The following is an 8528-nucleotide window of genomic DNA, read 5'->3' on the forward strand; positions in this document are numbered from 1 at the left end:
ACTGCTTCAAGAATTGTGGTGATGTCCCAAGCAGAGATGATTTAGCTTCAAGAAATCTGGATGGCAGAGTGATGACCAAGGCCAAAATGAATGAAAACAGTGAAAACACACCAGTTGTGACTAATGAAACCCAAATCATTCTCATCTGCTTGGGGAGTGAGGAGGCTGGGAAAGGCCCTCTGATCAGCATACCAGGTTTGGGGCCTTACTTTCTCATTAGTCACATTTAGGATCCCACTGACAGACCCACGTCTGATTACTGCAAATTACCCAGGGCCACCTATAACCCCAGTCCTTTCCTCCAACTAAGACTAAAAGGCCTGAGGGACCCCAAGATTGAACCATGAAATGTCATTAACTGAATGTCAGTCCTCACAGCTCCCAGAACTAATTATAGAGCTAGGAGTGGCTGGGGCCAGACCCCTCTGATATAAAAAGATTTTATGAAAGGCAAAGGGGGAGGCAACAATAATTCTCACCCTATTATATTCCTTTCAATTATTTACAGTAATAGGCACTGGTGGTGAACAAATATAGAGACTGGAATCCAGTGAGGTCACACGGGTGTTCTGGAAGCCAGTGATGCCGTACTGGAATCTGGGGACACCATGAGGCAATGTTTCAGCTGCCCCTGCATTCCTCACCTCCCATTGTTTCTGTCTCTCTCTCTCCATCTCCCTTCCCCCCACCACCAAGAGCACAGACCCCACAGTGAGAATTCTAAGCTTCATTCCACATCCAGGACCAGCAAAGATCCACCATCAGGGTTTTAACAAAACATTCACATTTATTCTCCTAACTGAGCACAACAGGAAATGAATGCTGGGTGAATGCAAAGCCAGCATGGTGAATGTGCCCTGCAGATCACCTGGGTGTCACCCGACCATGACAAAGCCCTTGAGCAAAAGCTCAGTAGCACCAAGATCTGTGTGCTCCTCCATGTTTCCCAGCCTTGCTGGTTGACACCTACCTCAGCTGACTGGCTTCTGGCTAATGAAATATGAACAGAGATACAAGCCACCTGAGGCCTGCCCTTCGAAACATCCTCCAGCTCTTTCTTCCATGGCATCCTTAGATGCCTCATATGCCACATTTATCAGGTATGTCACATGTATCAGTTAGAAAATGGAGAAGCTTCTTGACCCACAATTATCAGACTATTACCTAAGCAAGGAATAAATGTTTTCAGTAACGTTATGTCAGGAGCTATCTGATGTGGCAGTTAGCATTGTTCTTCCTAAACATTGTAAGCCCCTTATAGCCCCAGCACTAGGAATAGGGAACTTTGTTCAGAACAAGGAAAAAAAACTCTACTGCATGAAATAAATCTCTCTTTTTCTTGTTCTAATGATTTCATGTTTCAAGACAACCCTTAACATGCAGGTCAGAAGAAAGGTTTTGGTAAATTAGTCCTGGGAGATGGGCAGGCCCTTCTGTCACTCACTGTCTCAGAACTGAAACAGTGTAATATCACCAGGAGTAGTGGAGAAAGGGAGTCTTTCCTGGGACAGACTCCAAAAAGCTCCCTAGAACACTGTGCTATCAAAAGTGGTGAATTAAGTAGCAACAAACTTGGGAAACAATATAAAGCCCACATGTTTGTGCCATTTGTGTGAGCATGCACACACACACACCCACCCTTTTTCCCATGTGGAATTATCTTGCAATATGTGTCTATCCCTGGGAAATTATCTAACAGAGAAAATTGTCGCCTCCAGTTATTGTTGCTGTTATAGGTCTTCAGTTCCCATACTTCTGAATGGTCCACGACCTAGGTTTTGAAGGATGTAGATGATGACCTTTTTTTTTTTTTAATTTTTTTTTTTTCAACGTTTATTTATTTTTGGGACAGAGAGAGACAGAGCATGAACGGGCGAGGGGCAGAGAGAGAGGGAGACACAGAATCGGAAACAGGCTCCAGGCTCTGAGCCATCAGCCCAGAGCCCGACGCGGGGCTCGAACTCACGGACCGTGAGATCGTGACCTGGTTGAAGTCGGACGCTTAACCGACTGCGCCACCCAGGCGCCCCGATGATGACCTTTTTAACCGATGACATTTTTTCTTCTTCTAGAAATCCTTTTCTGCTTTTCCAAAACTCTCCCTCCCTTCCTTCCAGGCTATAGTCTATAGTCTAGTCTCTCAATTCAAATTTCTAATATTTTTCTTGTCATCTGGTCCTTTGCTCTTAAGAAAAGGGCTCAGTCGATATTTAAAAAAAAAAAAGACCCCTATGGTTTCAAGATACCCACTTTAAGAAAGCAGATGAATTTGATTTGAGAAGACCCCAGTACGTAAGGCCTTCCTGGAGTCAGGCTTTCAGTGTTTGTTATTAACTCAGTCACTGAGGCAGAAAATCAAAAACAGAGCACAGCTCTCAACTCCATTCTATTTGGTTCCACAAACCATCGTATCAGAAGTCGTTAAAGCCCAGGGACTGCACTAAGATATACACAGAGGAAGTTGCTGCCATACCCTCCTCATCCCCACCATCTTCTTCCAAAGTATGCAGCCACCCCAAACAGACCCCCTATCCTCAGGTTATTGCAATGGCCTTCTTCTACATCTTCCCCTCCAGTCCATCCTATTTACTGCTACCTGAGTACATTCTTCAAACCCAGCACTCAGGTCATATCACTCCTTTGCTTAGAAGCTTTCCAAGATTTCCCACTGCCTTATGGAAAACCTTGACTGGCATTCAAAGCCTCAAAAATCTGCACCCATTCTACCCTTCCAAACCCATCTTTCTCTACTCCTCCTCCCATACTTTGAAACTTCCCACATCAGCCATATCCCATACATCCCAACCACCTCCTGAAAGGCCACCATGGGTCTCTCTGATAGAAAAATTCTGTACATCCTTCAAACTGTCACCCCACCTCGTAGACTTCTTGCTCCATGTTGTCCCCGTGCATATAAGGTCTCTCCCAGTTTAAAATGCCATAGCTCTTTGAACTTCTCATTTATATTTAACATGCTCAGCTGTGTATTACAGTTATTGCAGAGTTGTTTTTTTCTCCATGATTAGAGAGTGAGATCTTTGCAAATGTGGATGCTGACTTATTCGTGGTGATGTCTTTCATGATACATGCACATCTGTGCCTTTGTAGGGTAGTTGCTCAATAAATGTATATGCCATTGAATTGAATACAGGGCACGAGTTAGCCAGCCTAACGTTAAAATTTAACCAGGCTATTATCCAAAGTGGGAATAAAGAATGGACTGAACTTTCTTGAAATTTGATCAGATAAATCTTTAAAGAGCAGCCTTTCTTGGGAAAATAAAGGGGAGGAAGGAGGGATTCAAGTCAACAGAAAAATAAGTGGTAGTCATCTCATTTTTAGATCTCAGTCAGGAATTTGTCCTTCTGCAAAAGAGTCTGGCACCACACCCACTGGAACCACAAATTGCAAGGCTTATGGGTCGGGAGGTTTGCACAGAAGAAAGAGAACACTCTCTCCATTTACCAATTGTTTTCCAACTCCTTCCGCTAATCGGGAATCTCTGCTAGAAAATGACACCGGGTGTGTGTTGCTGAGTTTCACCTGCTCTCAGGCCTGCTGGTGCCTCCCAGACCCTTTGATCCTGGGCTCCTATTGTCTCCTGAAACAAATCCTTTCCATTTTGTATTTTCCCTCCTAGATCACCTGATACCTCCAAGCAACCAGGTGTTTCTTTCAGAAGCCAGAAGCTGATAACCTGGACCCACTAATCTAATCCCCAGTCCATGTTCTTTGTAGTGGAAAACTGACAGCGGAGATTCTTTCTCCTGGGAGGTGGGTGCCAACTCTCCCTTTCAAACATGTTCACCAGCAAACTAAAGAGGATGCCAGAAATGTTTGGAGCTACAGAAGCACCAATGGAATGAGTAAATAATTTTAGAAGACAATTATTTCAAGATGGCATCTCGTTTAGATGTACAAGTTTTGGGTAAAAAAATAAAATACAATATGTCCTATTACTTTTTAGATATCACTTGAGTCATTATCTCTACAACTTGATTATAAATCCCTTGGTACAAAAACTATGTCTTAGATGTATTTGTGTCCCACACTATATTTAGCACTGAACTGAAAACATTATAAGCACATATACCTTGCTGATTTGTTGTTTCTTTGTTTCTGGATGAGATATTTTCTTGGATTATATACCTCATTGATTTTTTTCCATTAATTGGAACATCCAATTCAAAATAATTGCCCAGTATTTTATTAGTCCTCACAGAAGCTGAGTGAAGAAGTAGGGATGATGGTCATTCTCTAGATATTTTGGAGAGAGTTTGGGATCAAGACCAAAGATCTTGAGTGATTTTCCAGGCATCACCAAATAAACCAGGGATAGAGCCCCTCAGCTGGGAAAGAAAACTTCACAGGCACAGGTCAGGGATCTGCTATGTGTTAGGTAAATCCACTGAACACAGCTAAGTGAAATATATGGTGGGGTTTCTAGAAGGGAGAGCCTAAATTCATCTTGATGCCAACTGGGTTCCCTACATCTAAGGAGAAACAGGTATAGCAGAATCTCATAACACTATTTAAGGCCATTCTTCTCACTCAAAGGAGCAAACCACAACCAACTCTTCCCAGAATTAGCCCATGAAGGGTATGGGTGTGTGCTGAGGCACGTGAGAGAGCAGGCCTGATATTGGGACTGTCCTCATGACTTATATTTGACATTCAGCCAAGCACCAATTAACTTCCCCATATGTTTTCCAGAACACAGAAGGCCTTACTCTAGCATAGGCAATGCCTATCTTCAAACACATCCAAGGTAGAGAGACATGTTATGCCAGCAGGCAATGTCTTGGTAAAACACCTTAAACAATGGATGGGGGTCTGCCTTGGGACACTGTCCATACTGAGGAATAGATACTGCATTTGCACATAGGCTTAGAATTCCTCTAAAGCTCCGTGATTCTGGTCAAACTATATGCATATCCCTTGTCTGGCTGGTCCTATTGGTGCATGCCTAGGATCAGAGGCAATAATTCTTCTATGACTTTAAATTCATGAGTTAATTCTAAGCATCTTTACAATTTGTGTTGCAATCTACTTGAGTTTATATTGAAAATATTCGAAGGTTTTGTGTGTAGGCAATAAAGTGGACTAGTATGATAGAAGGACAAAAGTCCTTCTTTACCAATAATCTAAAAGAGCTTGATTTTTGGCTCCAGTCAATCCAGTTAGGTGTATAACAGCAGATTTTCCTTAAACTTGGAAGAAGCAAAGAATTTGGGGTCAGGAAACCTTAGTTAAGGTGCTTTGTTTATTAAATGTATGACTCTGAGCAAATGACTTAACCTCCCTGAGTCTCGGTTTCTTCATTTGAAAAATAAGAACCTAATGCCTACTTCACATGGGTATAAGGATTAAATGTGGTAATGTATGTACAAGTGCTTTGAAAATGGTATAGAAGGATACAAATGAGCCTTCCCATTGTTTTATTCACAGTGCTCCTGCATGACTGCATCTACTTAACCCACTCTCCAAGATCTAGAATCAGATTTCAACCATATGGAATCATCCACGGTGCAGCAGATGGGTTTACAAGTCTCTTGGTCTCTTCGTGTAACTAACAGCCAAGAAGTCTGAAGCTTGCATTGTTTACATGGAAGATGTTTCTTGCTCTTCTCTTGCCCATTCCCACGCCATACCATCTGAACTTGCCACCTTTTTTTTTTTGTTTGTTCAGTGCAGTTCTTTAACTTTGTGGGGTCCTCTTCACATGGACTCCATTCCACTATAAGTGGCTACTTCCCTGTGAGTTTAGATATATGATTTAGAGATTTTTCATAGTTGATGCCTGAATTATGTTTCACAACAACCCTAGAAAGTAAGGAAGGCCTGTATTGTTCCCCTCTTACCAGTAAAGAACCTGAGATGCAGAGAGACTTACTACTGAGTGACACTGCAGGAGTTCAGATGGCTCATCTGACTCCAAGCCTAGTGCTTTTTTTTTTTTTTTTTTTTTTTTTTTTTTTTTTTTTTTGATGGCACACTCTCTTTTCTCCAAGGAAGCAAACTGCCTAGAGCCAGAGGGAACTTCAAGAGAGATTTCCATCTTACAGTGAGAAAGCAAAGACTCAGAGAAGGCACTGAGGGGACTTCCCCAAGGCCATTCTTGTCTTTGCCATTATTCCATCTTCAACCCTCAGAAACCTCCATGTGAGCTACCTCTATGTACCTGGCCTGCATTTTGCTAGGGAGTTGGGAGACACAAAAGAAATTTGAGAAATTTTCTGACAATTAAGGAATTTACTAACAAGCCATGGAGATAAAATTAATGTATTAAAATCCTTAAAACAAATAAGGGGACATGGGAGGCACTCTCTCCAAGACTGAAATTTTTTAACCCTGAATTCAAGTCTGTTCTCATTGTTCAAGGTTTGGAAGTATGATCCACATGGTAGATTTAAGTTCAAGCCCTTCCTGACCGATCATGTTCTGAATTCCCACAGTGACCACCTGTGTCACTTTTCTAGCTCATGTGGGCAAGATGGTCTTCCTCCTGTTTTAGTGGGAACAGGAAGGACTCAGTGAGGAGGAAGCCAGGAAAAGATTGTAGTCTTTAGTAGCATTTTTTCATGGGTGCTGCAGCCTTCTCAAAGAAAATAACTTATTGGGTTAGCTTTCTGTTTTTCCTTAATCAAGTAAACCTACTTCCTACTTAGCACAATACTTCTAAAGGGGAATTAGGCATTTTACCTAATGGCTGCTGAAGGAACCTGTGCTTTGCTCTCCCACTTGCCCTGGGAAAGGGCATTTATCATGTTCTAAGGCCTTCAAGACTTCCAGCTTGTCCTGGAGCCCAGAAGATATGGCTGCCTAAGGCCAGGTCATCATGGCATTCCAGTAATGACACTTTTCTCACACTCCTTGATTGCCAGATGGCATCTCATAAGACTGTCTACTTAGAGTTTCTTGGGCTGACAGAGGTGGCCCTTGGATAGGTGATGGCCACATGCTGGCCTGGCCCCAACCTTCTGTTGTAGTACTCTGTCTGCTAAGGCAGAGAGCTGAGCTGGTGCAATTTTATGCTCTCTAAACACATTTACCAGAGCCACCTGGTCCTCAAGAGAGGTAAGATGGATTCAAAGTGAAGGAAGGCTCTAGGTCCATAATCCAATTTGGAACCCAAAACAAAGGAAGAGAAAAGATGGTGAGGATTCTGTAGCTTCATGGTGTTGAGGCTTTGAGAACCCCCAAATAATGGTGTTGAGGCTTTGAGAACCCCCAAATAATGACACACGCTATGGGAGTACTGCACCAGTCAAGTTCCAGAGGCTGTGCCGTGTGGCATTTGAAGTGAATAAAAGCTGGTCATGCACTCTTTCTCTTCCACATACCTACTATATAATCTTGGATTGGTTATTTTTTTAAGTGGTTTTCTTTGTTTTTGAGAGAGACAGACAGATATACAGACAGAGACAGCATAAGTCAGGGAAGGGCAGAGAGAAACGGAGAGAGAGAAAATCCCGAGCAGGCTCTACACTGTCAGTGCAGAGCCCGATGCAGGGCTTGAATCGACAAAGCCACAAGATTATGACCTGAGCTGAAACCAAGAGCCAGACACTTAACCAACTGAGCCACCTAGGTGCTCTTGGACTGGTTGTTTTAACATTAGACAAGTTTCCATGAACCTGCCTCAATGGAAGACTGTGAGTATTAGTGACAATGTTTGTAGGCACTCAAAAATTCTGGCTGGCCATTATTATTTTTATCCTATGTCATGTGTAGAGATAAACATGATCCAAATAGATCAAAAAGTTGCAAAGACAATTCCTGGCCTAGCAGTTTCCTAAAGTGAATCAATTAAATGTGTGTGTGTGTGTATGTGTGTGTGTGTGTGTGTGTGTGTGTGTAATAAACAGTTGTATAGGGAGCAATGTTACATGGCAAACATCAAGAAAAGTTTCAAAGCTGAAAGTCAAGCCTCTTGCCTAGCCTTTGCTTCTGCACTGCCTAGCCAGCTAGCCTTGGACTAATCATGCAACCTCTGTCTTTCTCAGTTCCCTTGTCTATTGAAATGAGGATAATAGTAGCTCCCTTGTCTATTGCACAGAGAAGTTTTTGTCAAGGGCAAATATCATTCTGTAGGTCAAAGTGCTCTGAAAACATAAAATACTATATAATTTTAAGGGATAGTTGTTATTTGAACCTAAATGAAGCTCTGGACACTGAAATGTCCTATGTGAGGACCAAAATAATGCTGTATTTTTGACCGTCTGTGTTTTACTGTCCACTCTCCCTAGCTTGCCATTCTGAGATCTGCTCTTCCCTCCCTACTGCCCAAGTCCCCAGTGTTATAGCATTATAGCAGGATCCACAGGGTGACTATACTGGCCACAAGCTTTGGGGAAAATTAGAAGACAACAAACATTGGAAAAGCATCTTGAAAACATGTGGTAACAAGACAAATGTGGCAATCATCTGGGGAGGAAGAAAAGGAATGGCAATTTGATTAATGATTCCCCTGGAAGTTATAGGGCAGAGAAATTCTCTGGCCTTCATGGAGAGAGAGGAGGACAGTT

The 8528-nt window shown here is 42.4% G+C and overlaps 1 long non-coding RNA gene across 1 annotated transcript; it reads left to right on the forward strand.

Moving 5' to 3' along the window:
- The first annotated feature begins 589 nt into the window (after window positions 1-589).
- Window positions 590-6428, forward strand: LOC147579377 (uncharacterized). The gene is made up of 3 exons (XR_015253163.1): window positions 590-1100; window positions 3641-3774; window positions 5449-6428. It is a non-coding gene; the product is annotated as an uncharacterized LOC147579377 (long non-coding RNA).
- The last annotated feature ends 2100 nt before the right edge of the window (window positions 6429-8528 follow it).

Source organism: Puma concolor, chromosome B4 (genome assembly GCF_028749965.1).
Source record: "Puma concolor isolate L17-30 chromosome B4, mPumCon1.1.hap2, whole genome shotgun sequence".
Taxonomy (NCBI): domain Eukaryota; kingdom Metazoa; phylum Chordata; class Mammalia; order Carnivora; family Felidae; genus Puma; species Puma concolor.